This window comes from Mustela erminea, chromosome 1 (assembly GCF_009829155.1).
Source record: "Mustela erminea isolate mMusErm1 chromosome 1, mMusErm1.Pri, whole genome shotgun sequence".
Lineage (NCBI taxonomy): Eukaryota > Metazoa > Chordata > Mammalia > Carnivora > Mustelidae > Mustela > Mustela erminea.
This window is the reverse complement of record NC_045614.1, coordinates 124,867,179-124,889,128: the sequence shown is the minus strand read 5'-3', so window position 1 is coordinate 124,889,128 and position 21,950 is coordinate 124,867,179. Positions and strand designations below refer to the sequence as shown.

Genomic DNA, 21,950 nt, shown 5'->3' with positions numbered 1-21,950 from the left:
CGTCAGTCTTAGTTCTATTACTCAGCAAACACTGCATTTGTATTGGTGTTTGGCGATCTTTTGCAGAACCTGCAGCCCTCGTCTCTTAGGAGCTGCTAGTTCCCCTAAGCCTCAGACTTCTTTAGTCTGGCTGAATCAAAGAGAGTTTCTCCTCAGTTGTGCAGGCCTGGGAGCAAAGGAGGCTCCCAGTCCCGCAAAGTTGAGACTTTTTTTTTTGGCGGCGGTTTTACTCTGTAGTTTACGGCAGTGGGCGGGCCCCAAATCCCCATGTGGTCCCGACATCATTGACATGGCGGAATCCCCCATCAAACCCTCCTGGTAGTTATTTGAGCGGCGGCGGCGGCCGGAGGAGGAGGAGAGCGGCGGCGGCGGCGGCGGGAGCGGCGGAGGGGACAGCGGGGATCCTCGGGGCTGCCGGCTGGGAAGGCGTGGGCAACCCGGTGTGTGGCGCGCCCGGAGCCCCGCGTTTCAGCCCGAGGGAAGGTAAGGCTTGCAGGATCGGGAGACTGGAGGGGACCGGGACCCCACGCCTCGGCCACCAGGTCCCGCGCGCTGGAAAGCCCCGGCCGGACGCCGAGTCCGCGGGAGTGCGATCTCGTCCCGGAGCGCTCCTGGCGCGCCGGGCTTCCCGGGGAAAACTTGGCGCCACACTGCTGGGGCACCCTGCGTTCGCCTGGGCACCCCAGGAACACGGGGCCCGGGAGAGGGTTGGCCTCCACTTTGGGGCCGCATCTTGCTGGGCTCCGGCCCCCCGCCCGTGTTCCCCCCCAACCCCCCCTCCCCCCCCGCAGCTTGCCTGGGCTTGGAGGAGGGAAAGAAGCGGGTAGATTCTTCTTGATGAAAAAAAAATCTGGGCAGTGGCTCCCGGGCTCTCCCTCCCCCCTCGCCCTCCCCATCCTTCCCAGCAGATTCTGTCCGAGGAATCCGCTCCCCCTCCCGGAATCTCCGCGGCAAGAACGCTGCCCGGGAGGGGGAGGGCGGGCGGAGAGGCCGAGGAATCTTCGACGTGTCACTTTCAGAGGCTGTAGATTTCCATATGGTGGAGGGAGGAGGGCGGGCGTGCGAAGTGGGGCTGGAAGTTGGGGCCGCCTCTCCGCGCCGGGCGGGGGCGGGCCGGGACCTCGGACCCCGGGATGCTCGCGGGGAGGGTCCGGGCCCACAGCCCCGGGAGCGGTGCCGGCCCCCTGCCCCCGGCCGGGCCTCTCCAGGACACTCCCCGTCCCGCCGCTGGCCACCTCCGTGCGCGCCACGTCCTCCCTCTCCGTCCTGCCCCCCGGGCTCCCCCCGGGCTGGGGGCGGTAACCGGCGGCCCCGGCTGGACTCGGCGAGACCAGCGGCTGGAAGATCGGGCGGGGGAGCGGGGCGCGGCGGGAAGGAGCGGGCGACCCGGTGTGTGGGCCAGCGAGCTCCGGTCAGTCGGTCACCCCGAGGGGCGCCCGGGCCGGGGGTGGGGCGGGCGGCGGAATCCGCGCCCGGAGGCGGCCGGGAGGGGCCGCGCGGACCGTCTGGTGCCCGCGGCGGGGCGGGGGCTGGCTGGCGTGGGAAGGGCCTGTCACCCTAGGAGGAAAGTGGGGCCTCCGGCTGTGCCCGCGAACTTTCCCAAAGGTCCGGGTCCGGGCGTCCCGTGGGAGCCCAAGCCCCAGGGCCCGGTGTCCCGGGAGACCGGGCTGGGCCGCCTGGCGGCGCCGTTGGCGGGGAGGCTTCCAGGAGTGCGCGATTTGGAGTTGGAGCTTTTCGAATCCCAAATCCCACCCTGCCATCCCAGACGGAGGGAAGCAGTGGCATATTATCCAGACATTGCCGTTTGCCGACTTCCTTAAAAGTTACAACTTTTTATTTTCTCTTCAGTCGAGCATTTCCTTGAAAAAAAAAAAAAAAAAAAAAAAAAGGAATTTGGCCGCGATGGGCCGACGCTGAGGCCCCAAACCCACACGTTTATCTCTCCATCCCTGTCGGTTTCTAGTCTCCCTCCCCTTCTCACACCCAGGCTTAATCATATTTTGGAACGGGAGAGATCTTTTGTTGGGTGGGCACCCTTTGATTTGCTTGTCCGTTTATTTTTTAATGTGCGGCTAATTTGATTTGAATTTCCTCCAGTTTCCAGGCCCTGCTAGGGAAAACTAAGAGAGAGGAGTAAGCCACTTTTTCTTTTTGGAAGAGTGGAGAGGTGGGGCATTGGGAAAGGGGAGGCACCGCGGTTGTGGGCAAAGAGTCAGAGGGAGCAGACAGACCCGGAAGAAAAGGAATCTGCTCTGGAATAACACTTTTTTTTTTTTTCTTTTTTTTGAGGCTACAGGCCTTGGGCAAAAATGCACCGCTCTGTTCTGATTTCAGCTGTCTTGAGTTGCTCTTCCACTCTGCCATTTAAAGCTGTGACTCGGGTCCTGGACAGGCGGGAGAAGAGGCCTATACCCCAAGGCAGTCAGTGGCCCTGGTTTTGTGCGGTGTGTGGGGGCTCTTGGTTTCCACTCATTGGAGGCAGGCTTTGTGGACCTAGCGTTCCGTCAATTTCCTGGTTTCCCGGGGAGCAGCTGTTAACCAGAGTAAAGTCTTCTGGGCATGTTTCTGGCGCTGCAAGGGGACCTCACCCATGAAGGTGTAATTCTCACTTTGTTTAGACACTTGAGGGTCACCCACAGACTGGGTAAGAATGAGGTATAGTTGGTTAAAAAAAATCATTAAAAAATTCTCAAACTCATGTGCTTTTAAAGTGTTCTGGTTTAAATACTAAGAAAAACTTATCTGTAAAGATAGTGTTCATTTTAAAAGAGATGTGAAAAGTGCAAGATATCATCATGGAATAGGGGTTGTAATTTCTAATTACAGTATATACAGTTTCAGAAGGATATTCCGGTAACCTTTTAAGACAGACTTTATAAATAGCCCACATCAGACTGTGGACTGTTGGAGAGCCAGTCTTCTGGGATTTTTGGAAGAATGCTTGGGATTGGTTAGGAGACTGTAGGAGCCTAGGTAGTAATTTATTCAGGAAGAGATTGTGCCCCTTTTGCTTAACACTTCATTTAACATGGTAGGATTTGATAGTGTCCTTAGATGTTAGTCAGCAGAACTTCTTAAACTTTTCAGTTTAGGAAAGTGAGGCTCATGGGGGGAAAGTGACTTGTCCAGGGTTTCCATCGTTGGTTAAAGTCCAGTATAGGATTGTATTAATAACTCCTCTTTCTTGAATATCTAATGTGTACTAAGCTCTTTGTACTGTGCTTTTTTAATATATTGTCTCATTAAAATTGTAATAACGGTCTTTAAATTTATGTTATGTTATGGACATTTTACAGACAATGGTGTTGAGGTTCACAAGAATTTAACATCTGTGAGATCACTTTGCTACCAGTAGGGTTTTCTTTGGTGGTGGAAACGGCTCTGTAGCTGTGCTTTCCAATACAGCAGCCACAAGGCATGTTAGCTGTTGTACCTTTGATATGTGCTTAGTGCAACCGAGGAACTCCATTTTACATTTTATTTACTTTAAAAAAAATTGTATTTCCTTTTAATTATTTTAAACTGCGACTTGTGGCTACTGGTTACCGTATTGGAAGTCACAGTGTAGAACTTTCTGACTCTCAAATATGTTTGTGTTTAACAGGGTCATACTGCTTTTTAGATCTAGTTCAGTGTTCTTTCTTAACTTAGATCCAGCTTAGATCCAGCCTTCCAGTGGAATTTAAATGCTGAGTCAGCTATACCTCAGTTTTGCTTTTAAACCTAGAGTGGGTAAAATAAGCACTTTTTTTTTTTTTTAAATGCTTACATAACATAGTTCAAACTGATGGACAAAAATTTAAATGACATTTTTTTGTTTGGTTAAACTAATCGTTTGTAGGAACAGCTGAAAAGGCAGGCCTTGTTGGTTATTTTAGTATAATGAAAGAGTGTAAATAGGAGGCACTATGAAAAATCACTGATGGGGGTTAAAAAAAAAAATGACCTGATAATATAACCATGTTTACCTATTCACTAGGTGATTCTTTTCATATGATGTCATGTCAGGTAAATAAAAAGGTGAAACCATCATTAACTTTTCCTTATGTAGTTGTAGAATTAATCCGAAGAATTAAAATCGTTGCTTTACTACCAAAGAATAAATTCAACTATAAAACACTATATTTCATCTGTGAATGGGGAAGAATATATCTAAGAGGAAAACAAGCAACCAGCAATACTCTTGGTGGCAAACGGTCAAGTAGTTTTCTGATTAGTAAGTTGAATTTATCTTTGTTGCACTTTAGAATTCATCTGATAGGAGGAATTGCAACAACTTTCATGATTTTGTATGAAATAGTGAAAATTTCAGCTCCTGTTAAGTAAGCATTTATCTGGATTCTATCTGTAAATGTCCAGTAACTGAATACTTTTTGGAGGAGGGAGGGCATACTACTTTCAGGAAAAGACAAATGATAAAGTAATCTTTTTATTAGGATTTTTAAAGAAGTAACTTTCAGGTTCAGTATAAATATATCTGAATCTGTTGTGCCTTTCATAGTTACTATACTTCCCAGGATTAATTACAGTTCATGATCCTGGTGCGAGAGCATTATTTGATCCTGAAAGACCTAGACTTGTAAATCAGCTTTAAATTGATCTATATTATTTTAGTGTTAGGTGAATTGCATGGCCTCCAGCTTTTTCAAACTTGTCAATTCAATTACAGGTGAGTCATTAGTTAATGACAATGTTGAGATAGCTGAAACACCCTTTTCATACCCATTCCTGACCCTTGGGAGCATAGTTATTTTCAAGGAACCAGGATAAACACCACATTATAAATAGGATTACAGTGTTCTCACGAGTGTGACCAGTATGGGAACCACCATTTAACTCATGATACCTGGTTCCATTTGTCTAACGTCAAGGCATTTAATACAAGTGAGAGACTTACTAAAATCTTAAAAGACAAAAGATATTGAGAGATGGGCAGATAATGGGCAAAGATAGAAATCTTAAATGTCTGATGAGGGCTGTCTCTGAGTATCAGTTTGAAATCAGAATCTGCTCTGCCATGGACTGACTTTACTTTTTAACTGAGTATTTTTGATCCACTTCTGAACCTCTCTCAGTTTGGATTTCCTGATTTTATTATAAAGAGGAAACGTCTCATCCATGCCTTTTTTTTTTTCCCCCTGCCAAACGGTTGTCCAAGGAATTAATGAGTCAGTGTATTGAAAAGTGTTTGGTAAAGACTTACACAAACTCCGTAGTCCCTTATATTCCAGAATAGCTGTTCCTGTTACATTACTTTGCACATTTTTAGAGACCTCCAAATTGCATGTGGACAGTTTGAAAAAGAATTTATTTTTCCCTTTTTGATGAGTAAATAAAGTTTAAAGCTTCACATTGTTGTGTTCATTTTCTCCTTATTCTGAATGAATAGTTGATTTGTGACCTCTCAAAAATTGTACTGTACATAAGTCGTCCCAGCTCCAGGTTTTGGGCAAGTTTTTCCTTAGCTGTAACTGATAGCTGGCTAGCATTGCTGACGTGGACATGACAGTCTGTTTGATTTGGGGTTTTTCTTGAGATCAAGGGGAAAAATGCAGTCTTTTAGAGGAACTTTCAATACTGAATGATAGAGGCATAAGGCTTTAGTCATTGTATATTATCCAAGTAAGCCTATTATTTGAGCTTCCAGTAATTACAGCTGAGAATGGGGGGAAAAGAATATTTTCAGGTCCAGGGAGCTTTGCACCTTACCTGTGTTTCCATTTTAGAAGTCGTAATTGCCATTTTTCACATTAATGAGGTTAATCCATTAAATGAGAGTTTTTTGGTAAAAGACATTTTCAAGCAAACCTTCTTTCTCATCCTGTGGCTGTTGGGAATATGCCCAAGTGCTTGAGGAGAAGCTTTATTCTTTAGTTTACTTTGAATATAGAGAGATATATCTATACATATACAGATGTACACACACATATATATAGTATAGGTATATATATACACTTTATACATAAATAGTATATATATACTAGATATATCTATACATATACAGATACACACACATATATAATAATATAGGTGTATATATATATACACTACTTATACATAAATAGTATATATATACTATACACTTACATATATGTATATATATATGTGTCTGTGTACACACACACACACCTTTTTTTGCCACCGACTGTGGCGCAGTTGGTTAAGCATGTGACTCTTGGTTTTAGCTCAGGTCAAGATCTTAGGAGTCTTGACATCAAGCCCCACATGGGGCTCTGTGGTCCGTGACTAGTCTGCTAAAGTTTTTCTTTCCTTCTCCATACCTCCGCACACTCTGGCAGGCTCGCTCTCTCTCTCTCTCTCTCTCTCTCTGCCAAATAAATAAATAAATAAATAAAGAATATGAGGTATGGTATGGTGTTATGTGCTTCAGCAAGGCAGAAAGTACTTGCATCGTCATTAGACAGGCAGGTCTCTGTACAAGTCAAGCACAGGCCCGCTGGGCAGATGACCTGATGCTACTTTGGGGCTTCGCAAGGTAGAACTCAGGAGAGGCTTGTGCCTACTCAGGAGCTTATCTGGAGGGGAATTGTTGATGGTGCAGTTTTACCGTCTAGGATCGGTCTCTGTGGACCAAAAAGATGGGGTGTTGGCGAGGGCATGGGGGACAGGAAGTTTTTTAGGCCGCCAGATGTAAATCAGCTAAGGTAGTGTGGGGGTGTTTCTCATTTTGAAAGTGGATCCATCTTTGAATCTTTTCTGTTTGCCCCTATTCGAGATACGCAAGTCTAGCATTCTGTAACTCCTAGATTGTAATTTTCAGTGCCCTTGGCTGATGAGATGCCCTTGTTGGCAGTGCTCACTGTTGTTTCAGGCATTGGCTCCTAATGTTTTGTTTCTTTGATATCTTGACACTGCTTGTCAGTTTTAAATAACTGGAGGGAGAAGGTTTTAGTGAGATGGTATTTAATTTTATTTCATTCACTTACTTAGTGCCTCAGAAAGCATTTCTTGAGTTCTAGACTAGATTCTTTGTTAATGGGATATTCTACTCTATTCTGACTTTTTTGGGACAAATACAAAGCATTTTTTATTAACTTACAGGGTATTTTGTTTGTATTTTTGGAATGTTGTGTAGAGAACGGTGTCTGCCACCAAACTTCTAGGGCAGGATGGTAGCAACTTCAACTCTTTAGTCCTTTCTGAAATTTGAGAAGTGTTAAAATTGCAGGACTTACAGGCTATGTTTAAAACTAAATTTATATTGCAATTTAAGTTTTCTGATACATCCTCCTTTTAACTCTGGAAGTTGAAGATTTCTATAAAGGCAACCAATCAGAAAAGTTTACTTGAACTAAGTTAGTTTGATGCCAACTCATGGTCTTCAATTATAAAGAGCTTTCTGTTGAAGTAACTATCTAGAAAATCGTCTTCATATATGAGCAAATGTAAATTTGAGAATGATTGAAGCCTCTGAAATCCCAGGAAATAGCGTGATTTAATTTATTCCTAAGGGATTTAACTTCTCTGTAACTGGTGAAAGAGGGGTCTTTATTAAAAATAACTCCATTGTTCTTGATGTAACTAATTAGGAATTTGCAATTATCCAGGCAAGCCTAGGATAAAGTTTGGTTTCCCATTCTCTGTGAAAAGGTTTTACTGTTAACAGAAGTTTAAATAGATCATAAGAGAAAATATTTTCCAAATTAGGAGAACAAACTATTTTTAAGCACTTTGGAAAAATCAGTTGTAAAAACAGTGTAAAACTGCAATAGGGGTTGAAGCTGGTTCTCCTGGGGGTGTGTTCAATAGAGAAGCAAGAGCCCTTGGCATTGTTGATTAACTCAATGCTATCCCTTGCTAGGAACAGTTTACTAGCAAAAGTTAGAACTATATTTTTGTATGCAGAGTAAAGCACAACAACAAGCAAATACCTTTCATATCTTACCCCACCAGTAGACTTCAGTTATGTCTGTTTATTTGTTTTGGAGTTTTTCTGTTGACATTTGCTTCGCTACTTGTTAATTTCTTTTATCACCTGTAAGCACTTGATGGCAGATGGGTGAGAGCAGGTGTTAAAAGTTTAAGAATATCATTATTACTTCTAGTTGCCTATCTCCCCTTCCTAGCCATTTGGGCAAACTTGTGGAAAGTCCTGTGTGTAGTATTTAAATAAGCCCATTACGCGCCCTCCTCCTCTGCTTTTACTAAAGCAGGACCTTCCTGGGCAGCTGAAAGAACTGACTGGTAAGAAGAATAAATTTCTTTAAAAATACTTCGGTGTATTTATATCCAGTTACTCAGACAATGAAGTTTTCTAGTGTATGACTTTTTAGGGGTCAGTTTTTACAGTACAAGTTTTATGTGTGGGATACTTCATATATTTTTAGGATATTATGCTTTCTTTTATATTTTGGGTTTTTTTTTCCCCTTTTAAGTGTCTCTTCCATTGTTTAAGTTGTTTAGGAGGACAATACTATCTTTAGATAGTGCTTTTTCTGGTTTTTCTTTTGTGTTTTTCTCTTGTCTCAAAAACAATTCCATTTTAGAGTAATAGAGTTAAACATTATTCTGAATTAGTGAATCAGAAAAGACTTGAAAGTACATTGACTTGGAACCCTACTGTATTGCTATTGAGCACATAAAAGGTAGAGCTGCATGGAAAACGGTTTTGTGGTTTCTCAAAAAAATGAATATAGAATTACCTAGCAACTCCATTCTTAGGTGTGTTCCCAAAATAATTAAAAGCAGTGACTCCCACCGATACTTGAACACCAGTGTTTATAGCAGCGGTGTTTATAATATCATAAAGGCGGAAACAACCCAAGCGTCCATTCACAGATAAATGGATAAACCAAGTGCAGTATATACTTACAATGGAATATTATTCAGCCATAAAAAGGATTGGAATTCCTCTACATGGTACAAAATGCATGAACCTTGAAAACATGCTGAGTGAGAAAAGCCAGACACAAAAGGACAAATGCTATGAGTTTCCACTTACATGAGGTACCTAGAAGAGATAAATTCGTAGTCACAAAGTAGAATAGAGATTACCGGGGCTAGGGGAAGGGGAATAGGAGTTCCTGTTTAGTGGATATAGAGATTCTGTTTGGGATAAGGAAGTTTTAGAAAGACTCATGGTGATGGTTGTGTAACATTGTGAATGTACTTAATGCCACTGAAATTGTATGCTTAAAGATGGTCAAAATGATAAATGTGTTGTTATGTATATTTTACCATAATAAAAAGCGAGAAAAGATACTGAAGATTTATTCCACACCATCTCCATTTGTCTCTAGTTGCTCCGCCCTGGTCTACCTCCTTACTCCTTACTGCTGGTGTTTTTTTGTCTGTTTTTCTTTCCTCCTCCTCCTCTTGCATTTTTTTTTTTTAAGGATTTTATTTATTTGACAGAGATCACAAGTAGTCAGAGAGACAGGCAGAGAGAGGAGGAAGCAGGCTCCCTGCTCAGCAGGACCCCGGGACCATGATCTGAGCTGAAGGCAGAGGCTTTAACCCCCTGAGCCACCCAGGCGCCCCCTCCTCTTGCATTCTAAGGGGAGATTCCCCTAGGTCATTTTTAGAGATCAGAGTGCCCTCATTTTATTAACTGACTTGAATTTAAGACCCTGTTTAACAGTAGTAGATCTCTGGAGGAAGGGGAAAAGACATTTTAATATTTAGATGAACCTGGTAGTTTATTAATACCCAAAGACAATGTAGGCACTTAAAGGTAAAGTAATCTATGCTGAATTTCACTGTGAGTCAGCCAAAAATCAGGGATGAGCACTTAGACTTGTCATATTTTCTATTCCATTAGCTCTTCAGTACTTTAGGAGAAATACTTAGAAACGTTCTAAGTTGTTTCAGTTAGTACGCACGTTCGAAGTGTTTAGGTGCTAACATTCTTCTGGTCCTTAGACTAAACCCTGTTGGAAGGGATAGAGTGAAGAACGCATGTAGTATTCTGTTTTATTCATTATTAGCAGTAATCACGCCTCAGATAAACCTCATTGGCTGCGATACTGCCACTGCGTAAAGGTTTTTTCCATCATTATGAACTTGTCCCTTGCAGCTAGTAATTTTGTGGTAGTTACTGTTCCCTGAATGTTGGTGGTTTGTTTTTGTTTTTTGCTCCTGAGATACTGCTGTTGAGTTTGGGTAGGTCACTTACAAAAAGATGGTGGGATTTCCATTAAGTGATTAAGTATAAAACTTAAACATCAGGTATAAAGTGCATGTTCGGAATACAAGAAAGAAAAAAATTCAAGTGGAAAGATTTAAGTTCATACACAAATAAGTTATAGGGAAAATTACATTACTTTAATTATATATGTATGTAATTAAAGTAATAAAAAAAGTATTTGTCGTCCATAAGAGTTCATTAATTCCTGAACTCCTGGAAAACAGTATAAAGTTGCAAGGGTATATGATGGTACTGAGTGTGTGCTCTGCTCACTCTGTGGTGTACTGTATTTTCTTTGCTGTGTATATGTAAACGGTATTCATGCCATAGCAGGTGATTTTGTGGCCTACTAATTACTCCCTCCAGAGGCATTCTCATGACCAACTGATATCAAAAGGCAGTGAGATGATCTCTTTATATCTAGTAGAGATATGAAGAATAATAACTTGTTTGCAGAGTAGTCTTTTTTTGTTGTTGTTAAAGATTTTACTTATTTGACAGAGACCGTGAGATCACAAGTAGGCAGAGAGGCAGGCAGAGAAAGAAGGGGGAAGCAGACTCCCCGCTGAGCAGAGAGCCGGATGCTGGGCTGGATCCCAGGACGGAGATCATGACCGGAGCCAAAGGCAGAGGCCTAACCCACTGAGCCACCCAGGCACCCTGCAGAGTGCTCTTCATTAACTTTTGCCTATTCTAAAGAAAAGAATGTCCTATTCCATTTTGCATACCCTCATTAGGTTCCAGAGCCTCCTCTTAGGTCATTTGTAGTTTTCTTTAAATTCTTCTAGGACTGGGGCACCTGGGTGGCTTGGTGGGTTAGGGCTTCTGCCTTCAGCTCGGGTCATGATCTCGGGGTCCTGGGATCGAGCCCCGCATTGGGCTCTCTGCTCGGCAGGGAGCCTGCTTCCCCCTCTCTCTCTGCCTGCCTCTCTGCCTACTTGTGATCTCTCTCTATCAAATAAATAAATAAAATATTAAAAAAAAATAAATTCTTCTAGGACTTTATCTGTGCTTTGGAGACCATTTGTCTTTTTCGGTGTTGTCTTATTGTCTCCTTGCCCCTCTAACTTGAATGTGGGAGTGATAACTGATTTAGGGTCTTTCATGGTGAGTGCATAGTAAATGTCCCCTGGGTGGTCAGATGGATGGATTCCAAGCTGGAATGTGCCATTTACACGTCATGCCTTTCCTCAGGTGCTCTGTCAGTATTTCTTCTACCTTTTTGAAACATGGGCCATGTTGTGGACATTTTTATTTCCAGCAGTGTTCCTGAGGTTTTTTTTTTATTTTTTCTCATAGTAGGGATCTAATAAATATTTAAACAAAGTAAAACAAAGGCATGAGTCACCTTCAGTGCAAGTCTGGCTTTGCATTTATTACTATTTTTTAAAGAAATGAAAGGGGCACGTGGCTGGCCCAGACAGTAGAGCATGCAACTCTTAATTTTGGGGTCGTGAGTTCAAGCCCCATGTTGGGTGCAGAGTTTACTTTAAAAAAAAAAAAAAAAAAGGAAAAAAGGAAAAAAAAAACCTGAAAGTTTTCCAGAGAATAAATGGGCTTTTTCATGTCTGTGTCAGGTTCCTCATTGATTTTAAAAATTTTAACAAATAGCTTCTATTTCTTTTTTTTAAAGATTTTATTTATTTATTTGACAGAGAGAAATCACAAGTAGATGGAGAGGCAGGCAGAGAGAGAGAGAGGAAAGCAGGCTCCCTGCTGAGCAGAGAGCCCGATGCGGGACTCGATCCCAGGACCCTGAGATCATGACCTGAGCCGAAGGCAGCGGCTTAACCCACTGAGCCACCCAGGCGCCCCAAATAGCTTCTATTTTTATTCCCCAAAAATGTGGTCCTCGATTATATATATTTTGCATATCCATTGGACTCCGTTTGGGAATTAATAGGTAAAAATATGAAAAAGATAACTTTTTAGAGATTGTGGTAGTTCAAAGTTATCCTTTTATAGGGAAATTCTAGACAGGTGACATGAAGGGATAGAAATAAACCAAAATATGCCTTGTTGAGGTATTGGGGGTCCATCTGAAAGGGGATTCTGTGAGACTAGTGGCCAGAGTGTTTGGTGTAAAACTAAGACACGGAAAAAGAGTCAAAGAGCATGTCATGAAAACCTGAGGCGCATGACCTCAGCTATTTGAAGGTAAGGAGTTTTACCTTATTTAGAAGGTGGAGTTAAAGTGTGTTGAAAGTAGAGTCTCGTGGAGCATTATAGCATGAGTGGGATGGAGGGTGCAAGGGGGCTCTTACTCATTGTGGTCTGGGGTGTCATCTGGGAGTCTTTATTTTATCAAGTATTTCAGGTGAATGATATGATCAGGCAAGTCTGGGAAATTGACCTTCTTGACCAGTGGCAGACGAGAAGTTGTGGAAGGAGTGCTTAGGAGACCAGAAGGACTCTAGTTCAGAATCAGGGCAGAATTGAAGGGTTTGGACTTAAAATGGTTTTATCATCCTATTCTTCAGGGCAAAACGATCACCTGCTCTTGGCAGTTTTATATAGAAAGGAGTTCAGGACACTTGTCATTTGTGCGCCAAACTTAGAAACACTCTGTGGCCACAAGTAAGATGTAAAACGTAGTAAGTAACCAGTAACTGTCAAGCACCTACCACACACCAGCCATATTCATAAACCTAACCTGGAAGGTAGGTGTTGTTTTCTGTTTTTCTGTATGTTTCCAGTATCTGCAGCAGAAGCTGGTAGATACCAGGTGCCCTATAAATGTTAGGTGACTCAAAGATTAGAAAGGCATAGAAAGTTCGCAGTATCACCTAGACTGTTCCCAGAACTTTTCAGCTGCATCACTGCTCTTCAGTAGTTCCCATGAAATACCTTATTTGTATATCCAGACTTGGAGAAGTGTTGTGCTCCCAGGTAACTAGCTGGATTCTAAGACTGAGTATTAGTTGATGACCTTCCATGTGCTCAACCTTTTGCCCAGAAACCTAAAATTTATTTTTAAAATGATAATAAGGGGCACATGGGTGGCTCAGTTGGGTAAGCGTCTGCTTAAGACTCAGGTTATGATTCTGGGGTCCTGGGATTGAGCCCCACATGGGCTCCTTGCTCAGTGGAGAGCCGCTTCTCCCTCCCGTTTCTATCTCAATCTCTGTCTCTTTCTCTCTCAAGTAAATAAAATCTCAAAAAAAAACCCAATAATAATATTCTGGACATTTCCCAAGAGATTAGATTTTTCCTAGATTGTTTTCTGTGATAGCGACGTAATCTTGGGATGAGAGAAACCGGATTATAGTGTACTTTGTAGAAATACATAAGAAATTCAATATAGTGAATGGAAAAAATGTAGAGCAGTCGGTTAGGAAATGATAGTGAAGTTTTTACCTTCTTCAGACATTTGAAAAACTCAGATTTAAGAAATCACTGAGTAGCAGTACAGTTTTGTTCATCTTACATCCATCTCCTTGAAGCCTTTCATTTAAGTTAATTTATACAGAGCAAGATCCTGTGCTTACAATTTACACCTGGAAAAGCAGAGCCTACCACTGCTGATACTAACCCTTTCTCTCCTTTTAAGGCTAATAGTTTGTAGTGTTTGGGTTGTCCCAGAGGCGACCACAGAGATGGGACCAGCACAGCAGTGACTAGAGGGAGCCTCTCCTCTGAGCTCAAAGAAGCGGCTCCTGTGGTTAATGAAAGGTGACCTCAGGATTCAGAGGAGCCCTGTTGCTTTCCCAAACGGCCCAGGCTAAACCTGGGGAGCTGGCAACCCTAAATGCTTCCTTTGTTAGAAATCATTTAGTTCTCTACTCCATCTTTAGAAAGTGAGTTCACTGAGGTGAGTTAAGGACAAGCCTCTGAAGTGGGGCCCAACTTGCTTTTGTTCCCTGTGTGGGGTGGTGTGGACTCAGACTAATGAAGATGCCGCCCTCAGGCTGTCTTACCTCAAGGTTTCCCGCTGCTTCCCGGAAATGCCCTCTGGGCCTAGAAGGAGCTCTGCCCTGCTCTGGGGATTGTGTTCCCACCGAACAGGGAGGGCTCTTGGAACCTCCTTTCCTTCTTTCTCTTCTGAGCAGGAGGAAGGCTGTAAATGGGGAAACATGTGAAGAAGTGGTGCTCCAAGCTGGGCTGCCTGAGCAGCCTCCTCTTTGGGGCACTGGGGACTGGGACTCCTCTCCTGCTCTCAGCTTTCAAGGCTTGCTGGGGGCAGGTTTGCAGATGCAGATTACCCTGGCTATAACTCATAGGAGGACTTACTTTTAAAAATCTGGGACGCCTGGGTGGCTCAGTTAGCTAATAAGCATCTGTCCTCAGCTCCAGTGGTGATCCCAGGATCCGGGGATCGAGCCCGGCATCAGGTTCCTTGGTTAGCTGGGAGCCTGCTTCTCCCTCTTCCTCCTGCCCCCCTTGCTTGTGTGCCCTCTTTCTCTCTCTGACAAATAACTAAATAAAATCTTTAAAAAAAAAATCTGTTGTGTCCCATAAGATGTAAAGAGAACGGTTTCAGGCATTTATTAAAAAAGGAACGGGCGCCTGGGTGGCTCAGTGGGTTAAGCCGCTGCCTTCGGCTCAGGTCATGATCCCAGGGTCCTGGGATCGAGTCCTGCATTGGGCTCTCTGCTCAGCAGGAAGCCTGCTTCCTCCTCTCTCTCTCTCTGTCTGCCTCTCTGTCTACTTGTGATCTCTGTCTGTCAAATAAATAAATAAAATCTTTTAAAAAAAAACAAAAACAAAAAAACAAAAAAGGAATATGTTAATTTTAGGATTTGGGCATTTTATTTGCTTATTTTTATTTTAAATTGCTCAGACCCTCTTCAGTCTAACCCTTACACACTTTCACCACCATCACCTGAAGGTGGAAATTTACTTCATTTTGGGTAAGGAATACTCCAACTCGCCTGTGTATGTGGATTCATGTTCAAAGAAATTACACAATCAGTGGTTTTAGCCTCTTAGAAAGGAAGTAAGTTTAATTGTTAAAATGCTGTTTTTTCTTTTTTCTTTTTTTTTTTTTAAAGGAGAAGTATGGAGAAGAGAAAAGAAATGGGTAGCAACTTTTAAGGCTTATATTTTATTTCAGTCTTCAATTAGCAGCAGATATCTCAATTTACTATAAAATTTCTTCACTAATGAAGAAACACAGCTATTTCCAGGTCTGTTTACTTTTCCATATTTTAATCCTGCTATGTGCTTACTGAGCCATTCCTTTAACTGGATCTTAATGATACCTGTCAGAATCTGAAGAATTTTAAAACCTAACTTTTTAGACTTGGCCATTTGCTTATTACATTAAATTTAAACACGGAGACAGTGTCCTTTCCTATTTATATTTCGCTTTCTGATTCTCTTCAATTAAGCTCAGTGTTCCCGGGAGTTTGCTTAAACCTATCAGGGCATAGTAGTTGATTCAGAAGTGAAAGAATTAAGAATTCAAATAAATTTCATTTCATTTGGGGTAATTTTGGGTTCCAGGTGTTTGCTTGTTAACTTGCTAGTTTTGCAGGTTTTCCTTCTTTGCTCTTTGTGAGGAGCCGGGATTGTAGCCTGAGGAGAGGAGGCCAGGGTTTGGGGAAGGACGTAGCACCCACAAGGTGAGCGAGTTTGTTCCTATTATATTTCATGTGGGATGGCAGGTTTTCCAAATTCTAGTTTCCACTGAGTCATCCATGAGTTCAGGAGAGGGACAGTTTCTAGTCTGCTGTCAGATATTCTGCTTGGCAGATGAACGGAGAAACCTAAAAAAAAAAAAAAAAAAGTGTTTTTTAACACACTTTGTGTGTTTGTGTATCTTCAGTAAGTTTCAAGAAATTGATAACATTTTTCATGAAAAAGTATAGAATGATTTTCTAGAAAGTTTGATTGCAGGTAAGGTAGATTGAAAGGAAACATCTTTTAAAGGAGATCCTTCTTGGGAATTAGTCAGCTGCTGTCTATGAAAGCAGATTTCCATACGATTTTTATATTAGGGCATGGGAAACTACAGATATAACTTGGGATTAATGTTTTTGGTAATAGCCGTCATTTGTAGTGGAATGACTGAACCGGTGTGCTCTGGAGAAGACCTAAGCTTGAGACCTCACTGTGTGGACTAAGTCTGACTTTGGTTACATTAATCTCCATGGCTCTTTAAACAGGAATTATTAGGGCTCTCTGGCTTGGCACAGAGCTTTGAACAAGGGCTTAGCAAGTGATAGCTGCTATTATATTATTTTATTCACTGACTACAGACCAGTGTAACTGTTGGACATACTTCTTAATAGGATGATCGTTAGGTAAAAAATGTTCCCAATTATTTTAAATGTATATGGATATTAACCATCAGTTTTGTCTTGGCCTTGCCATTGATTGACTCCTTGAGTATCCTTGTATACATGACAGCTTTACCACTGTTCTCTAAAGCTAGACTTTGAGTCTCTGCCTTTCCTTAGTAACATAGTAGGGGTAGAAAATGAAGTAATATATGTAAGGAGCCCTTTGGGGAGAAAAAGAAGCCTGTCTGAATGTCAAGCAGTACTAGTTATTACAAGTGCAGCTTCTACCCATATTTTTCTTCGCTCCTGCCCCTGCAAAGAGAGGTTTTCCCTTTTTAAAAAGATCTGTGACAGCTCTGCTTGCTCTCCTCCAGTCTAGGATCAAAGGAGAGTTGTAATAAAGGAAGAGCCCCTCCCTCCCGTCCCCTCTCGCTTTTCTCGTGGATGTTGTTCTAACTGTTTTTAAGAGAGAAGAGCAGGACTTGACATCAGTGGGTGAGACCATGGGGCTCCGGAGACCTGCCTTTCATCTTTGGGTCACCACCTCTGTTCCTCATTTCTGTAATGGCATAAAGCCTCCACTGCAGGTTCAGATGTTGAAGTGTTTCTTGAAATCGTAGCCACGTTTGCTGCTTATTTTTTGGATGCTCATTTCTTTAGTGTGACACACAGTGTTTGGTAGAGGTGTCAGTGAATAGAATAATTTTTTCTGCTTTGGCCATTCCTGAACCTCACCAACTTCTTAAAAATTGGAAGCCTAGATCCAAAAGAGAGAAGAAAAACAGAACCGAGTTTTAGCGGGTTGTTTACTGGCAGGGTTTTTCTAGACATAAACACAGTTGAATGGAAAGGATAATAGGGATTGGAGCCTGTCTTGCTCCGTGAGAGTGAATGAGCCAGTGTTAGACCTTAACGTTGGAGAAAAAAAAATAACCTTCACCTTTATTAGAAAAACAAAAACAAAACCCAGGCAGGCAGTGTAGGCTAACTGGTGAAAATTAAAGGTCAGTTTCTTCAGTGCCCCACCTCAGTGCATGCCTCGGGCCATGTTAATAATGGCAATCCTATTATTTTCTTACAGTAGGCAGGAAATGCTGTCTGCACCCATTAGATTTGTTTGAGAGGCCCTGGCTGGAAATGAAGAAAATTAAATTTTCTAACTTGCAGGGAGGAAAAAAAAAAAAATCACACAATGCAGCATAGACGTTGACTGTTGGGCTGGGAGAAGAACAATGTCATTAAAAACAAAACAAAACAAACCCCACCTTGATATTCTTAATCTCCATTATAGGGAGGTTTGGCCCTTATCCACATGGAAATCATGAGTAGATGTCTGTAAGTTAGGTGTGTAGAAGACCTTTCTGAGTACTCTCAGAACTGGCACGGTTCTAGACGTCACACTACAGGTTTGCAAACTGCCCCGTTTCTCACATCCCCCACTGGCTTTTGGAAACTTGCTTGAAGGAAGACTTTGTCACAGCCCCCCCCCCCCCCCCCCCATGATGAATTTGCTTTTCACAGGCATCGTTCATGTTGAGGAAAATCTGTTTATTCATTAGGCCGGTCAGTTACTCTGTGGTCTTAATAACAAGAAGAGAAAGTTGGTATTAGTTAATGTGACAGAGAAAATATGTCAGCCTGTCCCTGCTTATCCTAATCATACTGTCTTTCAGAGTCACACCCGCTCATCTCACAGCTCACTTGATTTCCACTCCTTTTGTGTCTTTGTCTTTGTTTTAGATGATCTTTTAAAAGATGATTTTTTTTTTTTTTTGGCAAGTTAATACCCCTCCTCTCTTTTTCTGAACAAGGCAAAAGATCTTTATTGCTATTTTGATGTTTGCTTTATTGGGATGTTCTGTTACAGATTCTCAGTTGGTATATAATTCATTCTTCTGAGACACTGAAAAGCTTTTGGATTTTCCCAGAAATATGTGATGAAAGGAGGATCTTACATTGAAGGGACTTGCTTAAAAATCACAGGAGTAGCCAGTGCTGGAAGAAGCAGATGTTTCAGTCTTTGTGTCTAGAGGAGGTAAAAGAAGTGATTCTGTTTTAATGGATCTTGAGTTCATGTAGAACAGAATGTCTTGTGTTCTGTAGCTGAAGCACCATAACTTAAGGTCATCGCATTGTCGCCTTGACTTCATACCCAGAGCTTTTTCTTTGCTTCCTAAGATGATCTATTAGAAAGGACGTTGTAATATCCTTATAGAAGAGAAAAGTGAACCAAGGGATCCTTTGTGAATGTTGTCCTTTCTCTTTGTCTTAATCCCTAAAACCTTTTAGCAGTTTGCCTACAGTGGTGACCCTTTTGCTCCTAATGGTTTGCTTCTGGTTGTCACCAGCCACGACCTACTACTTTTATATGATGTTTATTTTCCTCATTAATTTGTCACTATAATTATGTACAAGAATAAGCAAAGCATATGATTCTTTCATAGTAATTCTATCTGTGTTTTGTAAATTACATTTAAGGGTAGCACATGACCTAGAATGTATCTTGGAGACATTTTTTAAATCCGTATTTGTATTTCATTTGTAAAAGAAATATGGCTTTCTATTAGCTTCTTCCATAATAAGGGTCTCAGGAACCATTGGCTCCCCCAGGTTTTTTTCTGTGTTTTCTTTTTCTTTTTTTTTTTTCTTTTCTTTTTTTTTTCGACAACTCAGAGATTAGTGCTCCTCAGCGCACCTGCCACTAATTGTACCCTATGGCATGGGGAATTTGAAATTTACATATAAAAATATTTTAAGGGCTTTGAGAAATTTCACCTGATATTCAGAGAGTATTTGGGAGTCAAATGTTTTGATCTGAAAAACTGTTTTCGTGATTAGGAATTTGAAATAGTTGTATTCTATTTGGATTATGTATTATGTATGGGTTATTAGCCGACTAGCTGGAATTTGTTGTAGATTGTCTGACTCATTTATTTGAAATACTTCTGGTGTATTTAGGGTTGTCCAGAAATCAAGACAAAGATACAGCTTAGGTGTTATTGTTTATTTTCCTTAATCAGTAACTCAGTTCGTGTTTTGCCATGGAAAAGTAATCATTGGAAACATTATACCTGATAGCCTATATAAACTTGCTTAACCTTTAGCATAATGATATTTTTTCCAGGATACTAAGCGGATGATTGCGTATAAAGATGTTTATCTATAGTTCAGTGAATTCAAGCTTTTAGACAAATAGAAGCCATGTAGCCCTTCTTCCCTAGCGCTGTTCTTTTGAGTGATTTGGTTAGTGAGAATCTTCATTTTGAAATGTTTTAAACCACTTGTGCATCTGATGACCTCTATCTTCCTGCCTTCAGCTTTCGGGAATACATGTTTGAATTTGCAAGAATGTGAAGATGTAACCAGCTCTTCAGTTCCTGTTTGCTCTGAGAGGTCTTTGTCCTCGATTGGCTGTTGCTTATTAAAAGTTGTTGCGTAATGTGCTTCCATCTTGAAGGGAAGACCCTCATAATGACCAGTTGACACTTAGTTCTCTGATGTTCTCTTAGGATTCTCATGACTCCGTTTTGCAGTGACCCTCTGAAATAAGTAAAAGTGAAAGATGGTTGGGGCACCTGGGTGGCTCAGGCAGTAGAGCATATGACTTGATCTCAGGGTTGTGAGTTTGTGCCCCATATTGAGTATAGAGATTACTTAAAAAATCTTAAAAAAAAAAAAAAAAGAAAGACAGTGGATTTTAATTAGAAATGATAAGGTGCTCTCTTCTGTGTCAGTCAGTCCCATTGCTCCGGTATAGGGGGCTGGTAGATGTATGTTCACAGTTGTAGGTGGTGGTCAGGTGAAAGTTGGTGGTGGTAGAAGACAGAGGGTAAGGCATATTTATGAGTTGGACCCATGCCCAGGCTTTTTTTGGTGTCCCCTGGATTACAATGCTGATTATCCACTGTGGTGAGAGAAAACCGTAGTGGCCCACATCCTACTTTTCATTTCTCCTTTAGAAGTAGAAGACTGTAGGAACTTTTGGGTAGCATGAACCAGTACCTGAAGCTTAGGGAGCCTTCGGTTCAGTTAGAAGTAGCTAGTCTGTCCAGGTGTGTGGCAAGGAAAGGAGCAGGGAGACTTCTAATTCCTCTTGTGTTCTCCACTAACAGAAGTTCCTTGAGGGCAGGGACCATGTCTGTCTTTTTTCTTTTTTTAAAAAATATTTTATTTATTTGAGAGAGAGAGCGAGCAAGTGAGCAGGAGGAGGGGCGCAGAGGGACAAACAGACTCCCTGCTGAGCGAGGAGCCTGACTCCGGGCCTGATCCCAGGACCCTGAGATCATGACCTGAACTGAAATGATGAAGAGTCACTTGGGTGCACCCCCCCCCCCCCCCGACTTCTTTTTATACAGTGTCTGGCAAACAGTAAGTATTGAGTAAGTGTTTACTGAGTAAATGACTTAACCACAGCAATACATTGATACTGATACTCCATGTGTTTGAACCAGGAGGAAACTTGCTTGGTATTAATTTTAAAGCTGTGTTCCAGTTCTGATTCTTGGAAGTATATGAGATTTTCACTTTAAAATAACTGAGATAGGGGGTGGTTCCTGGGTGGCTCAGTTGGTTTACATGTCTGGCTTGGCTTCGGTCATGATCTCAGGATCCTGGGATAGAAATGTGGTAGGCTCTGGCGGGCTCTGGGCTCACTAGGAGTTGGTTTGTTGTGTTGTCAACTCCCCCCCCCACCCCCCCACCCCCCCGCCTCATGCTTGCTCTCTCTCAAATAAATAAATACATAAATAAATCCCCAGGTTGCTTTAAAAAAAAATAAAATAACTGGGGTGGGGTGCCTGCCTGGCTCAGTTAGTGGAGCTTGTGACTCTTCAGATGGCTGGGTTGTATGTTCTTGTCCCACATGGAGGTGTGGAGAGGACTTAAAAATAACAGCTTTAAAAAATAAAATTATTGAAATGCCTGAAAATATGTGAAGATCAAAAGATTTTTGGTGTTAATAATAATCAAGAATTATTTGTCTTGCAAATAAACCAACTCAAACTAGCTTAAGCAAAAAAAAAAAAAAAAAAGAAAATAGTTGAATTCGTTGTACAAGAAATGAGGGCAGTGTTCCTGGACCACTTGAGATCATGGAACCAGTCCTGGAAAGTTGCTGGGAACCATGGTTGCTTTTCTTTCTCATTGGTTGCTTTTCTTTCTCTTGTCTCTCTCTCCTTCCTTTTTGATTTGATACTTCTTCCTTTGTAAAGTCCATCCTATATGAATGGTCGTGCTTCTGAACTTGTAAAAGTTTATCAGTTTTTATTTTTTTCCTTCCAAAATGGCAGGGTCTGCACATTATGTTTCAATAATGAATTGAAGGTATGGATGGTAGATACATTGTTACAGTGATTTTGAAGCAAATTCTTTTCCAGTGTGTCATTTACAGTCTGTTTGTGGGAGGAAACTTAAGTGAAGAAAGAATGACCACTATTCAATCAAACAATGATATCTATATTTTCCCGTTTCTTGTTTCTTTAAAATGAACTGCAGTCAGACTGGCCAGGTTGATTTCTTCCCCTTAAATCCTCTTAGAAACTGTGCCCAGTCCATTAATTGCTTTGTTCAGTGGGCAGGAA

The 21,950-nt window shown here is 41.8% G+C and overlaps 1 protein-coding gene and 1 pseudogene across 2 annotated transcripts in view; one reads left to right on the top strand and one right to left on the bottom strand.

Moving 5' to 3' along the window:
- Positions 1-233: 233 nt before the first annotated feature.
- Positions 234-21,950, top strand: part of FNDC3B (fibronectin type III domain containing 3B) — a 339,705-nt gene continuing 317,988 nt past the window's right edge. Inside the window, exon 1 of one of the 2 annotated variants that reach the window (XM_032341218.1) lies at positions 234-483. The gene's annotated coding sequence lies outside the window, so the exon portion shown is untranslated. Of the gene's footprint in view, positions 484-1,272; positions 1,412-21,950 lie in introns of those variants that run through there. The other variant, XM_032341222.1, reaches the window with a different exon arrangement.
- Positions 9,846-10,004, bottom strand: LOC116581200 (annotated as a pseudogene).